Below are 27092 nucleotides of genomic sequence, written 5' to 3'. Positions count from 1 at the left end.
CCCTCCCCTTTCTCTTTTCTCCTCCCTACCATTTTGTTTTCCTTGGTGTATTGCTCACAAAGACCCAGACTCTTCCTCCTTTGTCTGTACTAGATCTGTTTCTCTTATCATACTTAGGCTCTAGCAAACACTTTTTAGCTCTTAACTTTATTTTTTTCATCCCCTGAGTCACTGCCAGATTAATCTTCCTCACATTCCACTTTCATATTCACTAGCTATTATAAAATCCCAACTCTTACAAAGTTTTCCATCACCTCACCCTCTTAGAACTCATTTCTAGGTAAGTATCTGGTAACACTTTACTGTTTACAATGTATTTCACATCTGATAGCCCAGGAGAGCTTCATAAAAATCTTAGCTGAAGCTCATAGAGGTTAAGCTACTTTCCAAGGTGTCACAGATATTGAAAGAGAGTGCTCAAGATTGAACCTTGGCCTTTTGCATCCAAACCCTACATATATGTACAAGGGTTAGCAAACTAGGACCCGAGGGCCAAATACAGCCTGCTACCTGCTTTTGTAACTGAAGTCTCATTGGAACATACTCATAGCTATGACCATTTGTTTTTCCTATATAATGGCAGAGATGAGTAGTTGCAACAGATATCCTATAGCCAATATAGCTGAAAATATTTAATATCCGGCCCTTTATAGAAAAACAGTTTGCTAACACTTCGTCTAATGTATCGGCATCTGATCTTTAAAATAAAAAATATACCCCAAAAATCACCCTTTAAAAATTATAAAAGTAATGCATGTTTATCGTAAAGAATTTGTAAAATATCAAAACCTCCAGTACCCCGCCCATTCCTTTTTCCTTTCTCCTCCCTGACCAGTTAGAGGGGCATTTGGTGGGGCAAAGCAGGCATCTGTGCCTGAGCATGGGATGCTGCCATGGCCCTGAGCAGGGACTCCCCTTACCCCATCCTCTTGGAGTCCTAGAGCAATTAGGCGGCATCTTTATAGGAGGGCTGCCCTGCGTGGGGCGTCAGAGCCCAAGCAAAGTGAAGAGGGCATCGCGGTGATGGGCAGCACATGTGCTGCAGAGCTGCAGTGTGAGGAAGGATCGGGGCTGTCGTGGGGAGTGGGAGCCTTCATGGGTCAGGCGATTGGTTACAGTACAGGGGTGTTAATCATATAAGTAAATAGATTAAGAATAATGGGAGGTAGGTTTGCCAATGTCAGGGATTTGCATATATGAAAAGGGAGAACACTGGAAAGAACCCTGTGATATTCAGTTCGAATTGAAGGCATTGTTGTGAACTCACTGATTTTGGTAACTATAGATAGATATACTAGCAAATATAAACGTAAATATGTATGTAAATGCTTATGTTCCCCAGCTCTGTACATTGAAAGGACCTGAAACAATGCCACAACAATAGCAATGAGGTAATAGAAGCTCCATAACACTGGCTCTTAAATACAGTTCTCCACTAAAAGGAAACCAGGGCTTCTTGGAGAAATGACTGATTCTAAGATTGGGGCAAGAAAACAAAAGATGAGCCCAGAACATCTTGTGACAGAAAGCAAAGAAGTAGTCAATGAATGATGGAGGAATGTCAAACACACAGAAAAACCAGTTTGAATAAGTTCCCATCATTCAAATAGAAGACAAACTAAGCATAAAAATAAAAAGTATTAATGAATTATAATAAAATAAAATAGGAAACCATGAGTCCCTTAGTGATATAAATTTAAAAAATGAAGTTTAATGAAGAACAGGATATGTATATAGTCCCAAAGTATCTCCCAACAAAAATACTTCTTCCTACCTGAGTGAAGTCATATGGTTCTCAATTTTTTCTGTCTGACTTACTTTGCTTAGCATAATACTCTCAAGATCCATCCAGGTAATCGCAAATGGCAGTATTTCATCTTTTCTTAAGATCGAATAATATCCCATTGTATATATGTATCATATCTTCTTTCTCCAATCATCTATCAAAGGACACTTTGGTTGTTTCCATGTCTTGGCCACTGTAAATTAAACTACAGTGAACATCAGAGTACATATATCTTTATAGATAAATGTTTTCATATTTTTTGAGTAGATACCCAGGAGAGGGATTGCTGGGTCATATGCTAATTCTATTCTTAATTTTTTGAGGAACCTCTACACTGCCTTCCATAGTGGCTGCACCAGTCTACATTCCCACCAACAGTGTATAAGGGTTCCTTTTTCTCCACAGCCTCTCCAACACTTATTACTATTTGTCTTGTTGATAATATTCTATTATTCTAACAGGTGTGAGGTGATATCTCATTGTGGTTTTGATTTGCATTTCCTTAATACCATGTTTCCTTGAAAATAAGACCTAGATGGACAATCAGCTCTAATGCGTCTTTTGGAGCAAAAATTAATATAAGACCAGGTCTTATATTTATATTATAAGACCTGGTCTTATATTATAATAAAATAAGACCCGGTCTTATATTATATCATATATCATATCATATCATATTTTATAAGACCTGGTCTTATATTATAGTAAATTAAGACTGGATCTTATATTAATTTTTGCTTCAAAAGATGTGTTAGAGCTGGTTGTCTGGATAGGTCTCATTTTTGGGGAAACACGGTAGTTAGTGAAGTTGAGCATTTTTTCATATATCTGTTGGCCGTTTGTATATCCTCTTGGGAAAAGTATCTGTCCAGGTTCTCTGCCTGTTTTTTAATTGGATTGTTTGTTTTGTTGTTGTTGAGTTGTACGAGTTCTTTATATATTTTGGATATCAGCCCCTTACCAGAGGTGTTGTTTGCAAATATATTCTCTCATTTGGTTGTTTGCCTCTTTGTTTTGTTGATGGTTTCTTTTGCTGTGCAGCAGCTTTTTAGTTTGATACAGTCCCATTCATTTATTTTTACTTAAACTTTCCTTGCCTTTGAGGTCAAATTCATAAAATTCTTCTTTGAACCCAAGGTCCATAAGTTTAGTACCTATGCTTTCTTTTATGCAGTTTATTGTTTCAGGTCTATGTTTAGGTGTTTGGTCCATTTTGAGTTAATCTTGGTATATGGAAGGAGAACTGACTCTGGGTGATGAGCACACAATGTGACATATAGATGATGTATTATAGAAATGTACATTTGAAACCTATGTAAATTTACTAACCACAGTCGTCCCAATAAATTTAATTAAAAAAAATCTATGGTAAAAAAAAAAAAACTTCTTAATTACAAATGAGAAAAGAGTAACATTACAGTAGGGGAACTGGGAGACACACCTTAATAGGATGACCAAAGTGAACATTGTTTTAATGCTGACAAATCAAAATCATGAGCTACCTGATAGGATGTAATAAGAAAAACATGCCATCACTTTTCAAAATTCCTGCCATTGATGCTTAACCAAAATCTAATCATGAGAGAATGCCAAACAAACAGCAGTTGAGGGACACTCATTGGTTTATAAACTTCAGAAGTGTCAGTCATGAAAATCAAGGGAAGACAAAGGAACTTTTCCAGAACAAAAGAGACTAAAGGGACATGTGAACTAAATGCAACATGTGCTTCTGAACTAGGTTTATTTTATTATAATATGCATTTTGGGGATATTTAGTGGAAATTTAATGGGATTGAGAATTAGATGGTAGTAAGTATCAGTGTTATTTTCATGATTTTGATAATTTTCTTGTGCCTACGTATAAGAATGTTCTCATTGCTGGGAAATATACCCATAAGTCATCAGGTGTGTTGGGGTAACATGTTGGCAAGTGACTCTCAAATGGTTCACCAAATAAATTTCTCTGTACAGTACTTACAACTTTTCTGTAAATTTGAGACTTTCAAAATTAATAAAACTTTTTTTAATTTAAAAAAGAGAACAAAAGTCACATATGGGTTCTCTATCAGAGATATATAACCATTGCTAACTTTGGTTTATAGCTTTCCAGTCTTTGTTTCTGTATGTATACAGAGTGTGCCAAAAAAATGTATACACATTTTAAGAAAGGAAAAAACTGTATTAAAATTGTAATACTCAATATGTACTGATAATAAAAGATGAATACAAGTCATGTGTATACATTCTATTGGCACCCCCAATATTTTAAAATATTTTATTATTTGTTATTTTAGTGAGTCTCATCATGCCATGCTTAATATTTTTTTTTTTTACATTTAACAACAGCATGATAATTTTCTCATTTCATTTAATATTCTCATTACTAAATAATGTAAAATGTCTGTTAGTGTCTCATCATTTGGAGTATGACAAGTTAATTAATCTCTTATTATAGAATATTTAGGTTGTTTTTAGTCCACCTCTGGTTATTTTCTTATGGAAATTTATAGAAATAAAATTACTAGATCAAAGAATATGAATATTTTAGCCTTTTTATACTTATTAAAAATTATCTTCCAGAAAGTTGAACTAAGTTACATTACCATTATCAAATAATAGTGTCTGGTTTTCCACAAGCTCACCAACAATGGTTATTACAGGTCATTGTATCTTTTAGCAAAGAGTCAAAACAAAATATCATTTTAATTTAAAATAGATTATGAATTTCAAATATATTATTAGCCATTATATTTCTTCTTTTGGAAATGTTCCTTTATTTTGCTTATTTTCAGACAGTAACTTCTTCTATTAAATATATTTATGGAATCTCTTTATATAGAATGACATTCACTTTTTTCTCTCATTTACACTGTAGGTATCTTCTTTTCCATATATATTTGCATTGTTTCTGTTTTCATTATTCTTAGGGGAAAAAATCCTTCTCTGTTGTGATGTGTCTTTTGTTGTTTATATGTTGCCAAATGCATTTATCTTATATAGAGTCAAGTTTAGAAAAGCACTTACCACTAGAAGATTATCTATCTATATTTAAAGTTATTTATTCTGGAATTATTTAAGTATACAGTGTGAAGTAGGGATATAGCTTTTTCAAAAAAAAAAAAAGCAATTGTGAAGATCCATTGTTAGTCACAGAACACAACAGAAGTACAAACAATGGTGTCTGCTCACTTCAGTCTGCTCCTGGCCTCTAAGGCTCTCTCACAGCCCAGAATAATCCTTGGTTATTGACCTGGTTTCTTGGAGAAGGTCAAGCTCCAGAAACAGATTATAACGATGCAGTTTGGGGGGCCCATTCACATGCAATGAGGCTTTCCACATGACAGTGCTTGTAATTTTTCTGTTTGTACTTTCTATCTTGAAGAAATAAAAATCTATGCTTTTTTTTTATAGTGCAACAGAGCAAATAGAATTGCAATAGTTTACATTTTTAAAAAGAATACATCCATTCAATACAATATCTGTAGTGTTAAGAGGCAAAGGTATGTTGGGGTATCTGAGGTATATTGAAAAATCAGTGATCTCTTTTGCAATAATTTACATCCAAATGAGATTTAGAGGAGTCCAATTTCTGAAACAACTTCAGACAACAATGAAGATTATTGTTAAAGTTAACCCTTTTTGAGTCTAGATGGCATCTTATTTTCTTTCTTATAGTTAGTATTTATTTATTTATTTATTTATTTATTACATTTACTGGTTTATTATACAGGATACAACTCAGATCGGATAGCCAAATGGAAGAGATACACATGGCGGGGTACAGGGGGACGAGGGGGTGTACAGAGCTTCTATGCCCTGTCCAGGTGTGTCATCCTCCCAGCACCTTGAGGTGATCACCAACCTAGAAGCTCCCAGTTTTTACTTTTATCAAAACTTGTTCATAGATTCAAGAGCCAAACACAAACAATAACAAGGGTGGTAGTCATTTTGCCACACATTTCTGGTTCCCTCCACTTCTCAGTGCAGGATAGGATTGTGTGTTGTTTTTCGGTTCCCTTACAGCTGGATGCAGCCAATGAGTTGTAAGCAGAAGTGGGGTGTGTCACTTCCAGACTGGAGCATTTCATTACGTAAGTGAAACTCTCAGAGCTTTTTTGTTTTTACTCTCATGTGGTGAGTAGCAACAGTCAAGAGGGTAGCTGCTCTAGCAGCCTGGGTCTATGACAATAGTGAACAGACGGCTGCTGTCAGCAGTGGACATTTAATGTGAACAAGAAATAGGCATTTGTGCTTAAAGTCATGCCAATTTTTGTTCCTACAGCATAACCTAGTCTATCCTGATTGTTATAATGATAGTAATGTATGAATAATTTTTTATTATTTCATATTGTTTATCATAACTGTAAAATTATGTTGACTTACTGTCATTTTATTATATTATGTTAATTATTTATTCATATTTATTAGCTTTTCGTTATAATTATAATAGCAAACACATCGTTCTTATCATGTACCAGGCACTATTCTAGTGCTTTACATGTATTAACTCATTTAATGTTCATAATCACTCACTGAAGTAAGTACCATTATTATTCCTATTGTATACAGGACAAAACTGAGAGACAAGGAGAGTAAGTACCTTGTACAAGTAAGTGGTAGAACTGCATTCTGAATCCAGGTTGTTGTTCCCAGAATCTAACATCTTCACCACTAAGTCAGCTCTAGAAAGCTTTATTTTCTATTCATTTTCTAGAAAGCTTCATTAGTTTTCTATTGCTGTGGAAAAAATCACCAAAACTTAGTGGCTTAAAACAGTACATATATATTATCTCACAGTTTTCATGCCTGATTTAGCTGGGTTTTCTGCCTCAGGATCCCAGCAAGCTGCAATAAAACTGTTGGTGTGGAGGCTTGACTGGGGAAGAATTCACTTCTAAGTTCCTTCAGGTTTGTGGTTAGAATTTCTTAGCAAATGTGTGACTGAAGAATCTGGCTTTTTGCTGTCTGTAGGTTGGTGGCCTCTCTGAAATCCAAGAGGTACCTGCAGTTCCTTGTCACGTCAACTTTTCCATAGGTAATGCACACATGGAAGTTAGTTTCTTCAAAGCCAGCGGGAAAGTCTAGTGTCTAGTGCATGCTAGCAAGATGAAGCCATAGGGGTGTGTGTGTGTGTGTGTGTGTGTGTGTGTGTGTGTGTGTGTGTATCACAATGTAACTGTAGCAGTGATATCTTATTACCTTTACCATATTACTTTATCTACTTATGGGAGTGACATCCCATCACCTTTGCTATATTTTATTGGTTAGAAGCAAGTCATCATCACACCGACACTCAAAGGGAGGGGATTGAACAGGGTGTGAATCACTGGTGGGTAGTTACCCTCCGGTTGGCCACCACTGGTGGTAAGAATAAATGGAAGTGGAAGAAAAAATGGAAAATATCCATCGCATTTTCCAAATAATACACGTACAGAATTCTATAAAAAGAGAAAAAGACATTCAGAAAATAAGCAGGGCACTTGCATATTAAAAATATGATTGAGGTTATTTTTTTTTTAATTTTTGCAATCATGTTTTAAATTTCTAGCGGTCCTTTTTTATCCTTTGAATATCTCTTCTCCTTTTAATAGAATTCTGTGCATATATTATGGATGCATTATCTCCTTTTCTCTCAAAGAACTTTAACATAGTTGTATTTTTCAATATTTCTCCTTCCTTCATAGCTTTACTTCGCCTAAGCTTTTCTTATCTGTTTGTGTATTTGAGTCTCAATCTTCCCTATGAGATACTTGCCTCAAAGGTATAGTGATTGTTAATTATTGGCTTATATTTAAGAATGTTTAATTAAAAAGCTGAATGGCAGCTCTGTGATTGTGGATGGGGCTTGCTTTCGGAATTCTTCTCTGTATAGTGAATTCATCAGGCCCTTTCGTGCACCCTTCATTTTTAGAAGTTTTGGTCTATTCTCTTGCACTGGGCAGTTTCTCGAGAAGAGACTCTTACAGTCATGAGTGTGGAGGGACTATGCCTAGCTGTAAGCATTTGGGGAGCTGAGAGGTGGGAGAAGCCTAGAGACTTTAAGATTAAGTGAATAAATGTGCACTAAATTCAACTATGGCCGGTGTCCCCCTAGTTCAGAGAATCAACCTCCAGTCCTTCAGCTGAGAGGAAGAAGGAATCTGACGGACTAACTGCCATTAATTACATCCCCCAGTTTTTAGTCCTACCCTCATCTCCACTTCCAGAGTTACCTTGTGCCACTAATTCCTGAGACTTCAAGATTCCTTGATGTAAATTGTTTTGCCTCTCACATTTTCTCACTAACAACTTACGATGAGGTTTTCTCAAGTCTGCAAGGTCAGTTACCACTCATCCACATGTTATTCCAGCTTCTGAAGTTGCTGCTGCTGCCTCCTGTCTCATTCTGTCTTTGTAATTTACGTCTATTAACAACAACAACAACAACAAAAAGACAACTCAATAGGTTTCAGGGAAGAATTGAATGCAAATGTGTATGTTTAATCCGTCATTTTTAACTTGAAATGATGACTCACAATTTACATCATTGATTTCATGCAATATCAAATTTCATGTTCTACCATATTTCTGACAATTTCAATTTTTTCTTCTAGAGAAATGATAAAATGTTACTTGGGGATATCACTCCCCTCCTCATCTCACCCTCCATCTGAACCAAGTTCCTGACATGTCAAAAGAGTCATCTTTCTTGGTTTTGTTTTGTTTTTTCCTCCCCCAACACCCCACCACCACCACCAAGAAACATAACACTGTCTTGTCCTTGTTCAACAAAGGATTATAGGGACTGTACCTGTGTATCATTATCTTATTACATTTAAGACAGCTGGTTCTTTAAAGAACGGTTTAGACATGCATGCAGTATGGAGAAATGGCAAAAGCAAAAAAAAAAAAATCCTCTTGTTTGGGATCAGTAGAACTAACTTTGAGTCGTGGGTTTTCTCTGAGCCTAATTTTCTCATTCTTAAAAGAAAATAATACTACTTATTTCACAAGGTTGTTGAGAAGTTTGAAAGGATAACATGCAAAGTAACTAGCATGGATGGATTACTAGTTTAAGATAACAGATAGTAACTTCACCAGAGAAATGTATCCCTTACAAAAAAACCAAACCAACCCAAACAAAACAAAACAAAAAACACCACTACAACCACTAAATAAGAAAGTGGTAAACAGACTTTGAAATCTAGCAACCACATATAAGAACTGCACAGTCTACAAAGGCTTGACTCCCAAAGAACCCTCTACCTCCTACCCTACAGAAGACCAGCCTGGTATATCAATTGATATGAGCCAAAGCCATAGGGTGCTTCTCAAACAGGAATGGCACAATCCCCCCACCACCCCAAATAGTTTTGTAAACCTTATAGAAGGCATTTCACAAGATCTCAGAAAAAAAACTAATGTCTAAATATAACAGGAGAGAGAGGGAGATGATAGATAGATGGAAAGAAAGAAAGAAAGAAAGAAAGAAAGAAAGAAAGATAGATAGATAGATAGATAGATAGATAGATAGATAGATAGATAGACAGATACATAGATAGATTAGAAGGCTATTACAAAAAATCCACATAAGAGAATATGGTGGTTTGGAAGAGGGTGGTGGATGATAGCATTGATAGTGGGAAAGGTGATTAAATTCTGGGTATAGTTTGAATGTAGAACCTACAAGTTTGGCTGTGGGTATGAGGGAAACAATGGAGTCAAGTATAATCCCATGTTCTTTTGGTGTGAAGAACTGAAAAGTATGAAATTGCCATCAAGTGAGTCAGGGTAGATTGTGTTTCTTATGAATTCAAAGAAAATGGGAAAAGAGAGATACTCAATACCTAAGAAAACAAACTGATCATTAAAACATTACTATGAAATTAAGGGATAAATTATCAATGGCAATGAACAGAATAGTTATTGCTGAAAATTAAATTGCTAACATAATAGAATTAAGATGGTTTAAAAAACAAAAAAAAAAGATTAAAGCAATTAGGAGGTGTTAATTAATAGGTATGCAAGATAAAGACAGAGAAAAAGCATCCAACATATGGATAATCAATTTTCTTACAGTCGAGAATCCAATTATAATGATTTAGCAATATAAAAAGCATAAAAATGTTTGCTAAATAAACTAACATTTGAATTGGATGATTTTATATTGTGTTTGCTAGTCTGAGTAGTAGACATAATTAGCACTCCTAATGGAGTTTTCATTTATTTAAAGAATTAATTTTTATGTCAATGTTATACAGAGTCAAATTTGTTACAGATAATACAGTAAAATCTATGTTTTTTTATTGTTTGAGAGTTCTCCATAACCCAGTAAAAAACCTATTTACTGATGACCATGCCATAAATAGTTGAAGCTACTAGTTCCCTTGCATTTATTTTTCTACCAGTTAAGTACTGTGTTTACTCAGACTCAGCTTTGTTTGTCCCCAAGCTGATCGTGACAGCTATCTAGATATAGCAATCACCTAACTCAATTGAATATTATATAAGCCTATAAAACATGAAAGTGAAAGAACATTATTTTTTTTCTCTGGGGAGATTTCTGGTTAGGATGTGAAAAGTTACAAGAAACCAAGTTGGGGAGATTTCTGGTTAGAATGTAAAAAAGTTATAAGAAACCATTGCTCTCTACCTAACTACCAAAGCAAACTGGCTACGATTAAAATCATCGTAGAGCTGAGAACATAGAATCCTAAATTAACCATATTCCAGAAAATGGCATGCCTTCAGAGACAAGAAGAGGCACATAGCTGCTCTCATCCCTGTTGGAACAGCAGGAGGAAGAAGAATTTATGAGAGAGAAGGATAAGGAAAAACCAACCAAACTTTCAAAGAATTTTTAATGGCTCTAAATGAGAAGGCATGACAGATTAGAGTTCCAAGGAGCGTCAGACACAGACAGATTGCATCCACCCACCAGCTCCTTTTTTTTTCTTTTTTTTAAACAACTGATAGTCAATTTTTTTCCTAAGGTCTTCACTGAGTGCTTGGGAGTAGTATGTAAAAGCCAGAGGGCATAGCAGGAGAGGTGGCAGTGCAAGGCAGGTAGCCACTTAAAAGCAGGGACAGGGCACGAGCTTAGAAGAAACCCATTCAGGGAACTCTGGGATTTCAGCTGCCAACACTAGGGTGGGGAGAGATAAGAAATCTCTTGGAGCTATAAGAAAGCTCTCCAAGGCATTCTGCACCTTCATCGAGTATAAGCAGCTACCCTCTGAAGTTGGCAGCGGGGCAACAGGGAGGAGAAAGATCTCAGGTGCATAAATCCTTAAGCAGAACTGGAGAGCAAAGTGAACTTCTAAACAACTCCCAAATCTGGCATCCTTGCTATAAGCAGAGAGAGAGCTCTCATAATGCAGAAATCTGGAGGCATTGCTATAGACATAAAGAGGTCTCAGGAAATTCATCAGAGCTCCTACTGATGGAAAAATCTTGATCCCATGCTCAAAACATTTAAAGCCAGTAGTGAATTGAATCAAACTAATTCTGTAAAAAAGACCTCTTCCACAAGTCAGAGTCACTCAGCATCCCCTCCTTACTCAAGCAGTTTGGCAGGAAATAGGGCGTGCACTTTTTTCTGGATGTAAATATTATTGACTTGTTCTCTATTGCCTTTTTATTAAAAATATGTGGAATACAATATTACAAGGTACACACAGAAGCAAGAAAATGTGCTCAAGAGAGAAAGCAGTCAGTAGAAGTAGACTCAGAAGTGGTCCAGTGGTTGGAATTATCAAACCAGGACTTTAAAAGCAATGATACAAATACTAAATGATCTAATGGAAAAGATGAAAACCATGCATGAAGAGATGAGAAGTTTAGGCACATATATGGAAACTACAAAATATAGCCAGACTGGGACAGAGCCATGTGTGTGGTGCTTTGCACTTAGATCTATACCCAGACAATCCCCATGGAGAGAGGGCTGTAAGTTAAAAGGAAGGAGGAGGAGTGGGGGAGGGGGAATACTGGTTTGGTGTACACTATGATACCTAATAGAAGCAGCAGTGAAAGTCAATAAATGTGCTAGCACCCTATGGGAACAGTAGAACAGCAAATGTCTCAAGATCACTCACTTGATTTATTCATAAATACACAATATACTTGGGGACTCCCAAAAACATGTACTGAGGATTTTGCAGGGCTCTGAGGTCTTACAGATCATGTGGGGGCAAAAAACAATGAAGCCTGGATAAATACTGTTAATATTATTCTAGCTATAAAACAAGCTGATGAGGCCTGTTTGAACTCAGGTTTTGATCAATTATAAGAAATCTATTGCCTTTCTTCTAGAACTTTTATGATGGGGAAAAGTGGTTTTATTTCCTTCCTGTGTATAAAGTTACATAGTTGATATAACTCAGGCACTTAAGAGATCAAAGAATATTCATCTTGTTTTACAATAAGTCTTAATAATCTAAACCACAGGTGTTGTTCTGCTAAGGTTCTATTTGTTCCTACCGTATTTCCCCGAAAAATAAGACTGGGTCTTATATTAATTTTTGCTCCAAAAGACGCATTAGGGCATAATTTCAGGGGATGTCTTATTTTTTCATGTACAACAATCTACATTTATTCAAATACAGTCACGTCATCTTTTGGAACATTGTCATAACGTACTAAATGCGTCTGTCTGGCTGACGTTCTTAACTGGGGCTTATTTTTGGGGAAACACAGTAGGAGAAATCAACAGTCTTACTTTCCTTCTATTTGGCATTCTTTTCTTTCTAGAGCACAGCTTATTGTGTGGGGCTATGACTTTTCTATTTTTAGTTTATAAAAGCTACTAGGAACTGCTTTAGTTACCTGACACTTATCTAGACAATTTCTTGTTCCCAGTTCACCCGTTTTTATTTCTGCTCACACTTGACTGTACTTAATAGGCCTTTCTATTTTTTTCTAATTAACTACTTATTAGCACTGCATTTCAACTTCACTAGGTTAATTACAAGCAACAGACTTAACTTCACCATCCTTCAGTTCATATTTCAGTGTATTAATTTGAACAAATATGCAACTCGGTCAAAAAGTGGTTTAACTGTGTCCTTTATCAGTTATATTCTCAGAGGAGCATCAATTGAAAGTCACTTTAAAAAAGTAATCTAGGTGACATATAGTGCTAAATTAAGTGTAAAGATAATACAGATAATGAACAGAATATCATAGAAACATTTAGGCCACATAACACTTGCCATTTGTAACACTATATTTGCAACAACATCTACGTCTATAAGATAAAATGTAACAATGGTAGTTACTGAATTCTTGGCTATAGCTGGAATTTTCATTAAAAAAAAACACTCTGAAGTTGGCTATAAAGTCAAATAAGAGTACTTCTTAATATTTTGTGCCACTGTATGCACGTTTTGGCTATCAGTGGCTAACTTCATGATGACACAACGGTGGAAAAGGAGGAGGAGGCCACAAAACTGCATATGGATGTATCTTGTTTACGATACACAACAAATGCCAAATGAAGATCTGGACTTGCAAAGTAAACCTATTAACAGTTAGTTATTTAATTTTCTGAAGGATTCACTATTGGGTACTTTAAATTGCAGGCTACGAAGAAAAGTATTGAAATGCTTCCCATTGTATTGCTAATAGCAAGGTATATACGCCTCTCCTACACTAGAGCTGAGCTGCGAGTATTACAAACAGGTTCTAGGTATGCCTCACAGGTAGGCTTCTTTGTATCCCCACGAGGAACTTCTAAACAGATGCATCTATTGCTAACCCTTTTATCCACATCTCTACCACTTTTGTCTGGGAAACTTGGCCTTTAGCAGTGGTTGTAAAGTTGCTGCTGCTACTAACCTCTTAGTGGGTGGCATTTCACAGGTAAGGTGGGCCTTGGAGGACAAAATTCAAGGTCTCCAGCCTGAGAATCAGCTCCTTTGCGTCTTGATTTTTCTTTAGCCATTTACTGTTACTGAGAGGCTGTTTACTGTTACAGTTTGTGGCTTTGGGTTCATTGATCCATGTGCATTGTTCCAAACGGTTTGTGACCTGGGCAAGGCTGGATTTTGAATTTCTGCTATCTTAGTTAAAAAACAAAAAAAGATGCAAATGACCCACATAAATTTAGCAATGAAGAGTCGAAAACAAAACAAAACCTTTTCTTCTAGTGAAAGCTTTCAGATTATTTAAAAAGGAATGGATTAGTGAAACAATTTATTCCTTTCCTCACACTGCCTCAAGTGTAATTATTAATTCTGTTTTTTAACCTTTTACTTCTCTTTCACTCTGACTCTTTAAACAATTATATTCAGAACTGATGGGATGTTGTATTCCATTAAGAGTTCAAAAAGAGACTTGCTCAAAATTAAAAACTTCTGTGGTTCAAAGACACTATCAAGTGAAAAGTCATCCCAGGGACTGGAAGAAAATATTTGCAAATTATATATCCAATAAGGGACTTATATCCAGAATATATAAAGAGCTCTTGCTAGTCAATAATAAGAAAACAACCCAATTAAAAAAAAAAAATGGGCAAAGGATTTGAATAGAAATATATAAATAGAAAATAAGCACATGAAAAGATTGTCATCATCATTGGTCATTAGGGAAATACAATTTGAAATCACAATGAGATCAATTTTTCACCCACTAGAATGGCTATAATAAAAAAGATGGACAGTAACAAGTGTTGACAACAATGTGGTGAAATTGGAACTCTCATACATTGCTAGTGATCATGTAAAATGATGCAGCCATTTTGCAAAACAGTTTGGAGGCTTCTTAAGTTAAACATAGATTTACCATATGACTCAGCAATTCTATTCCTAGGTATCTTAAGACTCAGTTATATTCTTGGCAGAGCCTATAGACCTTAAATTTGGTGAAAAACTTATGAAATGCCCTCCAAAACAAAAGCAAAGAAAAAGCTCTGTGTCTGTATCATTTCTCAGAGAACAAAGACTATGCTAGTTCTAAAACTAAATATGCTTTAGGATGCCTTATGAATAAAGAAATGGAAAATAAGCTCTAACAAGCTTCAAGTCTCTGTCCAAACTTACTTATTGAGTGTAGAAGTCCACATTCCAACATGATTCTTATTTTGAGTGAAAAGTTCTCTGAAAATTTAAAATAGGCACGGTAAGAAGCCAAATGTACATTAGTTACCTGCTCCCATCCCCCATCTTTTTTAAAGGATATATTCTGCATGATGGAGGCTAAAAGGTCGCAGCTGTGCCAAAGTAGTGGACCCTAAATCGCTGAGCAAAAATGAGAGAGGGAGGCTCTGATTGCTCACAGTACAGAAGTGAGTGTGTGCTCTCAACCACAAATCAAGCGAGCTGAAAAAAAAAAAAAAAAAGGCCCAATCAAGGCAGTAATGGCCTCCACTTCACAATCAGACAAGTGCTTCTTACTTGAAAAATCCTACCATTTATAGCTGATTGCTAACCCTGGCCTCATTTCTAATCTAAAGGGCGAGTAATAATTTGGAAAAGGAATTATAACAACTTCCCAACAATTTAGCAAATTGTTATTATTTCAGGGGGAGGGAGGAGGGTAAAAAGGAGTCGCTTTTGTAATGTGTTTCTCTTGGGGGCTACCATTTTCATGGCATCAAATCCCACTGCTGCCATGCTAGAATAGCAACTAATATATATAAGAAATATGTTTATTTTTAATGGTGATTATTTTATGCCATGTCACATGTTCCAATATGGTCAAAGTTATGAGTCTCCAAAGAAAAAGGAAGGAAGAGGAACTGTCACTTCTTTTATACACATTTAACTACATTTAACTACAATAGTCCCAAATTGAGTGAATGTTGTCCTTGGGTATCACTGTTTTGGAAAGGATTTTTGATCTTTCAGAGAACTTGACTTTATAAAAAATAATACTGTTTAAATGCTCCACTGGGTTTTTCTTTTAGTGTTGCAGTGTTGATGGATTTGGCTCAGGTAAGGTTTCTGTTACTAGAAATATAGTAATACATAGTCATCTTCTACACTCTTATTTTCAAACTTCTACATTAGAAGGAATATATATACATATACATATATATACATATACATATACATGTATATGTATATGTATATATACATATCTATAACCTATATAATAACATGTTACGTCCATAAAAGTAAGGTACCTGTTATACAGGTACGATTTTGGAAATTAATGTAATTATTTTTACAGAGCAAAACACTCATACCCATGTGTGTGTACACAACATTCTCATTACAAAGCAGCTGAGCATATATATCTAATGTGATACTATAGGAAAGAAGTCAGGACCATGCTGCTTTCTGAGAAAGAAAATTAGCTGCTAAGAGTAGAGGACAGAGGGATATACTGAATCACAGAGACAGGAAAGATGTGGAGACCACCCTATTTAGCCTCTTATTTATTATGCAGATAAGGAAACAAAGGCTAGGAAAGGGTAGCAATCCTAAAGGTCACCGATTGTAAATGACAGAGATTACATGAAAGCTTGGAAGACTTTACTCCCTCCACCACACCTTTGGCGTTATATCTTATACTTTCAACATCATTCTTACAAATGGCTTTAAATTATGCATTTTTAGGAATGTGGCACGTTAGCATCATACAGTACAGACATCAGTGATTTTTGTAACAGGATATGCTTAACATCAACATGTAACTTTAAGCCTATAGTGTGAGCAATGATATTGTTTCTGCATGTTTTTCCACTTTCCATTACCTGTATAATAAAACTTCTCTGTAGTTTAGAACCCTTTTGTCCTTAGATATGAGAACACTAAAACATTACTTACTGAAAATATACTTTATTCTCTTTTTATTTTCCAAATAAGACCAGTTACTTAAAACAGAATGGACAATTAGTAGCAGAACCCAAACACAGCATTGCTCTTTCGTTTCTTTTTTCAGGTAGGCAACCGGCAGATCTGGGGGCAGCACAAAGACCTCCGCAGCTATAGCCATGCACAGCATAATTGACATGTCTGGGAATTCACGCCCTAATTCGGGTTCTAAGTTAGAACAAGTGGATCTGCTTCTCCTTTGACTCAATGTAAGTTTAGTGGACATTTTTATCACGTATTCATTTTTAGTAGAAAAAATAACTTTCTCTTGGTATTTTCTATAAGTCAAACAAACAAATACTAAAAATAGAAAATATATCTAGTTTCTGAATCAAAGGCAATACTTTGATTGTCAGTTGAAAATGTTGGATAGAATACGTTATGCTTTCTGAAGCACAACAGATTTTAAGCAGATTAAAAAATTGGATTTAGAAAAACAAATATAACTATCTTTATTTATGTGTGTAACTAGAGTAAGAAGGCTAAAAATTTCAGATACCCAGAAATGATTTATAGCTTGCAATTACACACTCCATTCAATATAAACAGGATCATAATTCATATTACATATATATAGCGCCTTCTAAGATACATAATGCTACTCTGAAAAAAATTTTTCCTTATATCATCTTTCATGTCCAGCACCATGGCCTTGAAGTGAATTTTTAAAAAAGAAATAAGGAATTGATATTATTAAGTCCCAGAGAGGGAACAACGAAGTACTTTTAGGAAGGAGGTTGAAATTTTAAAAACTTTTTTAGGAGTGGGGAAATCTGAGATATTGTAATGGAAAGTATTCGTTTTGTTATGGGAAGAAAAAAAATCTCAATTCTAATGGATGCATTGGCTATACTTCAAAGCATTTTGAAAATTAGTGAAAAATAAGGAAGACTTTCACTGAGGCTCAGGAGCATCAGAATGCAAAGGATTGAAGAAAAGTACCAAGCAAGCCCAAGTGCTGACAAAATATTAAATAGCAACCACAGACAAAAACATGAGATGAAGCATCACGCCCTGAAAAGTAGCCTAAATATTTTAGTTGAATTAACAAAAATGAACTTTAGATAGGAAACTCAAAGCACACTTTTGTTTTTCATTTTTTTAAATTAGACCAAGTAATGGAATCTATTCACAGTCCACCTATGGAAAAAATTAGGGATCTGAGCCCAGGAAAATGTTTTTCCAGGATAGCATTTTCTAGGAAATGTCATATTCCTAACCTCTTTTATTAAAACAAAATACCTTAGACTATTACCATAAGCTAAAATGACCCCTAGTGTTAGGAAATAGATTCCTTAGGGTGTATCATAAGCAACAAATATCATTTATAAATACAGTAAGATTAGCACACACATTGTGTCACTGCTTGTAATACAATTATCGGCTTTAGTCAACACAAAAAGATACAAAGTGTATGAGAAAGGGAATCTCTTTTCTCATGCCCATTAAATAAAATACCTAATCTTCAGATACACTCAAGCAATATTAGATTTTTGTCATTCAGAAAGGACTTTTCTCTCATTACAAAATATATATTTATAGCTATGAGTTATAGGAGATGTAGTTACAAGGGGGAAAAAGGCAGGATTTTTTAATAAAAATTCTGGTAGCATTGTCGAGAACAATGTGTGGAATAATTTCATGGCAGGTTTCTTGAGTAGTAAAGTTACCTATATATGGGAAATCATAACTTTTATGGACAAAATGGAAAAGTACTCAAGTTGTTTTAGCTGTGTAAATCATTAGACACATTATAAGGAGACTTTAAAATTTATAAATATTTAAAAGCTCTTGAATCATTAAATGTACATATATGAATTTTATGGTAGCCATTTGACAGTTAATTTTTGAATCTTAAAGAGCAAATTTTGGGGGGAAAATATAATTTAAAGAATATAGTTCCCACAGGTATTAAAGAAGAGCAGCACACACATTGTAACAGTATCTGTTTACTAAGAAAAAATGCTACGGAAAGAGTGTTGCATTAAGATTCAATAATGAATAACTGAAGTTTATTATGACAACATTTTTGTTTTTGTGGCAAATAAATAAAACTAGTAAGTATCAGTCAGTGTGGTTTAGAGAAGCAAGGAGGAATTAGAAAATTAACAAAAAACCTGCACTCACAATAAACGCAACATTAAAATACTAAATCTAATGGCACATGTTTAAGCTTTTGAAACTATTGATTGTAAATGATAGATACTTATGTTAAAAATAAGATTCACTTGCACTGCATTTATCAATGAAAATTAGAAAAAAGTGCAAGTCAAAGCTCATAAAATACAGGCTTATGATACAGGTTAAAAAATAAAAATTACTTACCTAATATCCAAGCACAGTGTAACTAATTTCAGAAAAAAATTAATAACACATACATATGCATATTAAAAATGTACAAAGCCACTTTCAAGTATTTCAAGTGTATGTTTTGAATTCTGCTCTGCGCTTAATTTGAAAGCTTTCCTGGAAGAAAAACCACCATGCTTCTTCCTATATGTGCTTATTGCTACCAGAGTAATTAAGAAGAATATGCCATGATGATAAACTTCATTACTCGATAACATTAGTAAACATTAAAATATTTAAAGAACATTGTACTGCATTATGGTTTATTCTACCTAAATATCACAATTATAGCAGCCTTTTCTTCTTGTATTCCTCTAAGGGATGAATTGCTAGGATTTGATAATCTGCTGCTAATGCAAGCTGATATTACAGTCATATGACCTAATTAAACATCAGGATTCATATTTAAAATATATAATTACCAGAGTGTCATTCTAAAAAATGTAATTACTAGTTTCTACTTTAATAGCAAAAAAAAAAAAAATGATGTTCATGTCAACAGACTATAGAACGCTTTCTGGAAAATATTTTCCTTCTCTGATTGTAAAGAAACAATGAAAAATCTCAGTGTTGAAACCCATTATCAATATTATTTTCATGGACTAAATTCCCTTGTTTTTCATCCTGTGGAAATCTCTGCTTCCAGAAGTATATTATGTGTCATTTCTTATTGTCACTTGGAATCCATTCATCTTTCTTTACAGGAACATATTTTCATTTTGGGCATCTGAGAAATCCATGTACAACACTAGCGTGAAAGATAAGTAAAGCAACAAACTTCCATTATTTTAAAACAAAATAGACTCAAAGATCTGAGGCTTTGGGGAGGAATTTTTCATTTTTGAATTGCACAAAATCATTCATAATTACCTCTTAGTGATTTCAGTATCACAAATCCCTTCTGATTAGCCCTCTTTAAAAAAAAAAAAGAAAGAAAGAAAGACGAACCCGCTTCAGAATTGTTTGGCCCTGTTGGAAGCCCTGTCCTAGAGAACGACAGATTACGTAATTAAATTGAATCGTGTATTTTCCATAGAAACAAGGCATGATACTGGAGCTGATGCAAGCTATATGCTCATTTCTATATTTAGAATGCTCAGCGTCAACAGGGCAACAGTCCACTGATGACCAACCGAGAGCTAAGGCATCATATGTAGATTTTCAGTTTTAAAAATAAGGAAAGACAGAAAAAAGAAGTGACTATAGAAATGGCTGATGAAATGTAACCCTTTTAAAGAACTATTCTTCATTCTTTAAGTGAAAGAATGTCCCCACAAATAGTATTTTCCCATTCAGAAGACTGATTTGCTTAGAGTGCAGTATAGAGAAGTCTGGGGAAACAGTTAAGTTTAGGATCTAAAAAGGAGATCCAAGCAAGAAAGCAAAAACGTAAGTTCACGGAGGAACACATGCCAAGTAGTTTGTAAGTGAAAACACAAATGTAATACTTAAGAAAAACGCTCCTTTGTTTTTCAAGTGCAAAGTGTAAACTAGAGATTACAAGGATAAACCAGATGTTACTGCAACTATATCTAACACACAACAGCAGGAGGAGGGAAACATATCACTAAAGATTTCTCAGCACTTGATTATCTTTATCTTTGTATTAAGGGACACTATTTCCTACCAACTTGCACTTCCAGATTCTCTTCATTTATTTCTACTTTTTTTTAACCACTTAACCACAATTGTAGTCCTAAGTGCCCAGCCGTGCTGTATTTTGAAATCCTCACCGTGGCACTCGAAATTGAAAATGTACTATTTACATTTTACCAACGTAGTCATAAAGAAAATTCAGTGTCACAAAAGTCCCTCCAAATCAAGGGGTCAAAAATAATCTGTCAACGGTTGTACAAAATCTAGGTTGTCATCAGGCATCAGTGAACATCAATCTAGAATAATTGTTTTAAACCAACAGCCATGGATTATTTATGGACTTGGTGATTGAATGTAGATATTTAAATTTTGTAACTACTTGTCTAGGTATTAAACATTATGTTTAACATAAAGAAGACACAGGACTGCATGAGGAATAGTAACATTAAAAATACTAAAGAAAATATTTGATATGAAACTATAATCCTGATAAATTTAACTATAATTACCCATTCTTTTTCTAGGACACCTGTAGATTTCATAGATATACAGAGGGAGACAGAAATTTCCTTAGGGGCCTATACACAAATAAATACATAGATTCACCCTTTGAATTTATACAAAATGATGTTTATTATGAATTCTTTATACATAACACTTTATGTGTGAAAATATTTAAAGCTATGAAGATGATCTTATAATTCAAACTATAAGTAGATTTTAGACTCAAGCCAACTAAAAAATTGAAATAAAGCTTATTCCCAACATATCTTTCATTTTGCACCTTAGACATAATATAACTTTAATGGCAAACTAGAACAACAAAGGTAAAAACTGGATATGTAGCTTTTCCGATTAAAATATCATTTGACAATACATGATTTCATTTATTTAGAAGAATAAATGGCAGAGTTCTTTTTTATAAATAATAGTTAAAAATAAAAATATCAAAGTATTTTGGAATTGGTTTTATAAAGAAAATAAAACAAACCAAAGTCCACAATTACCTCAGTGTTGAGGATACTCAAATTTCTCTAAGGGGTCCACAGTGCGTAGTGCTCTGCCACCTGGTGGCTGCTTGTGGAAAATCTAGACAATGTGTTTGGGCATTCTGTTTCTTTCTTTACTTTCCCATTTATAGAACTAACAAATTAAACTTCAGTTTGACTCTATGCCTGTTGCTGTGGAAAACACTGTCTAGGTCACGTGACTTACTAATTAGCTTTTGCCTCATTTGAAAGTAGCAGTACAATTAGCCTCAAGATTAACAAGCAATTTGATTAAGTTATTGGCAATTGTTAAACAAAATAAAATTAGCAGAATTTCTTTTTTTTTGCATTTTTAAAAATTATTTTATTTTTTTTCAGTTACAGTTGACATGGCCAGAATTTCTTGATCTCTGCATAGTGCTTTTCTCCACAGGGTTAAGAACAGTTTGTTTAAGTCTTACCATATCCTGGAAAATAGGTAGGGGTAGTATTAAGTCATGAAAACCGGAGGAACAAAGAAATTCATGAAATGAATATAATAAGAGCTCATTTCTGTGTAATAATATGAACATTTCTACTGCTACAAAACAGAGAAATAAACTTAGTGGACAGTTTTAGATGTCATTTCTGTCAACACATCTCATGGATGATATAAACTGCAAGATCCAATCGTGGGAAAATGATCATGCACTGATTGTTATACACTGATGAATCATTCCATAAGTATTAAAAAAAGTGCTGTCACGAGCACACCTAGTGTGCAGAACGCACTTTCTAAACGCCAAGGAACCACAGCTCTTCGGTTGATTCTATGATTGGGGTGAACCTGGAACACCTGTGCAAAATAATAAGGAAATGCTCAACACCTGAAGGGGACATGACAAACGAGCACAAGAGCCAGTCTGAAGTGACTCCCACTGTCCAACTCTGGGACAATATAACAATATAAGCATTAAAATTAAGAGTGAGAACAATGCATTATATAACCAATTGAATAATACAAGAATCCATGTATCCATACTGATCACACACACACACACACACACACACACACACACACACACACGGTGAAGGGAAGCTTTCTCATGAACTAGAATGTCAATTAATAAACACAGAAGGAATAAGGGAAATAGCAAATTACTATTTTGCAATCAAAATCATCATAGTAATAACGGATTCAGACAAGAATTATCAATAGATGTTAAAACTAGTGGGTAAAGTTTGATGAGGAACAGGTTATTTACATATTCTCAAAGTGTGGCATCCTACAAATTCCTTATTCATACCTTTAGAGTGGAGAAACTTGGCTGCCACCACATTAACCACACGATCAAAGTTAACATCACTAATGATGGGATAAACTGAGGTCATGAGCCTCCTGAAGCGATACATCGATAAGAACATATCACTTATGGAGTATTCTTGCCCAAAATGCATAACCTGAATCGAATTATGAATAAATATGAAAAACAATGTAAGTTGATAGCTATTTAAAAAAATCTCTTCGGGTATCCCTCAAAAACATCACTGTTATAAAAGGCAAAGGCTTACTACCTGATTATAAATGAGACTAAAGGCACATGAACACTAACAGCAATTCACTTTCCTAAATTGGATCCTGGACCAGAAAAAACAAACTGCTAAAAAAGATGATCACTGGGAAAACTGGTGAAACTTCCATTAAGATTTGTAGATTGCACAATTGTGTCGTATAAATGGTAAAGTTCCTGATTTTTATAATTGTGCTGAGGTTTTATGAGAATGGCCTCATTCTAAGGAAATATACGTTGATATATTTTAAGAGTAAAGGGCAACGGTATTTTCAATTTACTCTCAAATGGTTCGGAAAAAATGTCTATATATCTATTATATAGCAGGATGCCAAAAAATGTATACACATGACTTGTATTCAACTTTCATTATTGGTATATATTAAGTATTATAATTTTAATACACCTTTTTTCCTTTATTAAAATGCATATACATTTTTTTGGTATCTTCTGTATATGTTTTATCTATACATTGAGAAAGAGAGACAGAGAGATGAAGTTGGCAAGCTAGGTAAAGTGTATAAGTACATTCAGGAGCTCTTTTTACTATTATTGCTATTCTGTAGCTTTGAAATTATTTGAAAATAAAAAGCTTTTCAACAAAACTTACTGTAAAAAAACAGAAGAACTTAATCACCTTTAGTCACAAAGTATATCTTGGAATTTTAAAATGTTGGGTCTGGAAATCTGGATATAGAGGGAATGTACTTCAGTAAAATAAAGGCCACATATGACAAACCCACAGCTAACATCATAGTCAACAGTGAAAAGCTAATATGTTTTCCTCTAAGATCAGAAAGAAGACCAGGATGCCCAATCTTACCATTTTTATTTAACATAGTATTGGAAAGCCTAGCCAGAGCAATTAGGTAAGAAAAAGAAATAAAAGGCATTCAAATTGGGAAGAAAGAAGTAAAAGTGCCACTGTTAGCATATGACATATTATATATAGAATATTCTTGAGGGGGGTATATGGGAACTCTCTGTACTTCTCAATTTTTCTGTAAACCTAAACTTCTCTAAAAAACACAATGTATTAAATAAATGAATGTACAATGAGTTAAAGTTTAAATTAAACCATTTTAAAGACAAAAAGAGGGCTTAGAAATAAATGCTTAGCAAGAACTGAATGCATAAAAATTAAATTGTTGAGTTAAAGAACATAAGCATTGATGAGTATTAAAATTCTTTTGCATTAACAGAAGCCTGCACGTTGAGAATGGGGTAGAGCAGGGGAAAGGAGAGGCTTGAGGCTCAAAGCCCATTTTGAAAGGCCAAAAATCCTAACCAAAAATATATTCCTTATTATAAGCCTTATATGGCAATGTTAAATTTACTTCCCCTACCCCTGCCAAGTTAAAGATAGTGCCAGCTCCCACCTATAGGATGACAGCAGCCGTTTTTCAAGGTTCTTTAACACTTAACCCAGGAACCTGACTCCTGTCGAAATGGGGAAAGACGTTGTTTTCAAAACATGGTGCTTCATCACTGCCTTTGCTCTCATTTGAAAGCAGGTGGTTCTGAAGAGGGTTTCATTTCACTTATTCTAAGTTTAGCCACTGAGACTTTTGCCTCAGCTTCCAAAACATCAGTGATGAGTGCTCAGTCATTGCAGGCTCCTAAACGGTTACCTAAGGTCCTGCCACCATGGAGACATAGCACCTGAGCAGGTGCCAAGACCAGGCACATCTCAGAACCTGCAGCACTCTGCCCCTTTCGTAGTGGGGGAAGAAGACGTAAGCATCCTGGCACCCATTGCCCTCTTCAACTCTCCAAGCACCAAGCCTTCAATCCAGGGCCGGGCTCATGGGTATATAACCCGTAGTTTCACAGGGCCTTACGCTTAGAAGAGCGCTTGACTTAATGCTGTTTTACCATTTTGTAATTCTTCAACATTTTCTTAACAAGGGGCCCGCATTTTCATTTTGCACTGGCCTCTGCAAATTTTGTGGTTAGTCCCGCTCTAGCCTCTTATTTATTGTATAGCCTACTAACACCATAATATGGTTTAGTTCTCCCCAAAGTTCTAAGCAGGGGTTGCTAACACTGGTGCCCACAAGACCAGGCATTGAAGTGGAAATGATTGCAGCAGGTAAGTCAGGGAGCCAGTAGGGGGTGCTGCGACTGCGCTGAGCAGGATAACAAGCCCTGTCCAAAGGGGCAGCCAGTACTTGGCTCTGTGGAGTGTGGTCAGGTGGGAATGTGGGCTCAGTGTAGCCACATGTTCCAATTTAAAAAAAACAACAACAACACAAAAGGCCATCATAGTTTAAAATATTGTGTCAATTAGGAAAAATAGCCTGTGTGGGTCAAATGAAACACATTTCCTAGGCCATCCTTTCGCCACTAGTTTATGAACTTGGCTTAGAATCTCAAGAACAAAAGCATGTTTCTTAATTTCCCTCCCTGTTTCTCAACAAATCTGACAACTTTTGTTTTTCTTTCTCTTTTAGAACACAAAAGTACAGTTAACCCTTGAAATACATGGGTTTGAACTGCATGGGTCCACTTATATGTGGATCTTTTATTTCAATAGATATTGTAAATGTATTTTCTCTTCCTTATAATTTTCTTAATAACATTTTCTTCTCTTTGGCTTTATTATAAGAATACAGTATATATAATACATATAACATGCAAAATAAGTGTTAACCTACTGTGTATGTTATGGGTAACACTCCCCATCAACGGTAGGCTATTACTAGTTAAGTTTTGGGGGAGTCAGAAGTTATATGTGGATTTTCGGCTGTGTAGGAGGCCAGCACCCCTAACTCTTGTACGTTGTTCAAGAGTCGGCTAGTTACCTCATAGGTGATATGGAGAAATGGAGACTCCATTAGGAAAAAATGCCTGCCTCCATCCTAGGGGAAGGAAAAACATTTATTTTGGATAGCTCAACCAAAACGAAAATAAACCAGAAAGTTATTTTTCAATAAGTGATCTTGTATGTTTATTACTACATTGCCCTTTTGCAGTTATTAATATTTTGGATCAGGCATGTGGATTGATTAGCTAAATAAAATATTAAGGGACGCTAAGGAGTGAGTGGGATTCAGTGTATTCTTGGTCTTATGGCCAGCACTTGGTCTCTCTCTAACCTAAGAGGTCCAGGGTAATTCTGTTACCTTAGACAAAGAGGAGGCAGCCCCTCTCTTCCACATCCTTATGCGTATACTCAGGTTAGAGAGTCTTTGGAATACATACGTCCCTCGGGGATCAGTTTAAATGAGTGAAGAAAAGTCAGTGGATTATGAGCCCTTTTAAACAGCAGAGTGCAGTCATTCCCCATAGCATGCCCTTCCCCACCCCCATCACTTTTCCTACAGTTCTTATGTATTTGGGGCCTATTTTGTCATTGTTTTTCTTCTCTTCCCATCTACCTGCCTGGCAGGTAATTCCATATTTATTAATTAAATTAGAAGAAATGTTCCAGACATTCTGAGACTGTGAGATTTCTTTCCTGGCCAAATTCCCTTCTGGCAGGACTGCTGTATGTTAGTATATAAGAATGTGTACTGTACAGCTTCACGGAGTGCCATTCATATTGTCACAATGGGGAATGCCCCCTCCTCGGTTGTACAGAGTTCTACTTACACAGCTGTGCATTTTACCTTCCTCCTGGCAGCTGCTTGAGACCTAAGGAAGGGTAAGGACAGTGACGACACTGATTAATATACTGGAAGCTCCTGCTTACCCTCCTATAAAGTATATACAGAAAGTCTATAACCTAGGTACACTGCAGCATCTGCTATTACTTTTTTTCCCTTCAAAAAAATCTTTAAGTCCTCTCCAGTGTCTTCAGCATTAAGTCTGTTACCAGTGGATTTTAAAAGTGCTGGGTTAATTTTTATGAGAATCACTTGGATGAGTTGCTTAAAATATAAAGATTCCTAGACTCGAGATTGAAGATTCTAGCTTGAGAGATGGAGCATCAGTATTTTAGAACACAGCCCCCCATGCTCTATCCCAGCCTGGGAAATTCTGAGGCATAGCCACGTTTAGGAAGCACGGGTCTACTTCCTCG

At 35.3% G+C, this 27092-nt stretch overlaps 1 long non-coding RNA gene across 1 annotated transcript; it reads right to left on the bottom strand.

Moving 5' to 3' along the window:
- Positions 1-6357: 6357 nt before the first annotated feature.
- On the bottom strand, positions 6358-14998 carry LOC141572379 (uncharacterized). Its single transcript, XR_012497741.2, has 3 exons — positions 14806-14998; positions 13604-13827; positions 6358-8190 (listed from the first exon to the last, which is right to left on the bottom strand). It is a non-coding gene; the product is annotated as an uncharacterized LOC141572379 (long non-coding RNA).
- Positions 14999-27092: the final 12094 nt, after the last annotated feature.

This window comes from Rhinolophus sinicus, chromosome 14 (assembly GCF_057876585.1).
Source record: "Rhinolophus sinicus isolate RSI-liver-muscle chromosome 14, RSI-T2T, whole genome shotgun sequence".
NCBI classification, from domain to species: domain Eukaryota; kingdom Metazoa; phylum Chordata; class Mammalia; order Chiroptera; family Rhinolophidae; genus Rhinolophus; species Rhinolophus sinicus.
The sequence above is the reverse complement of the archived record's forward strand: the minus strand, read 5'-3'. Positions and strand labels throughout refer to the sequence as shown.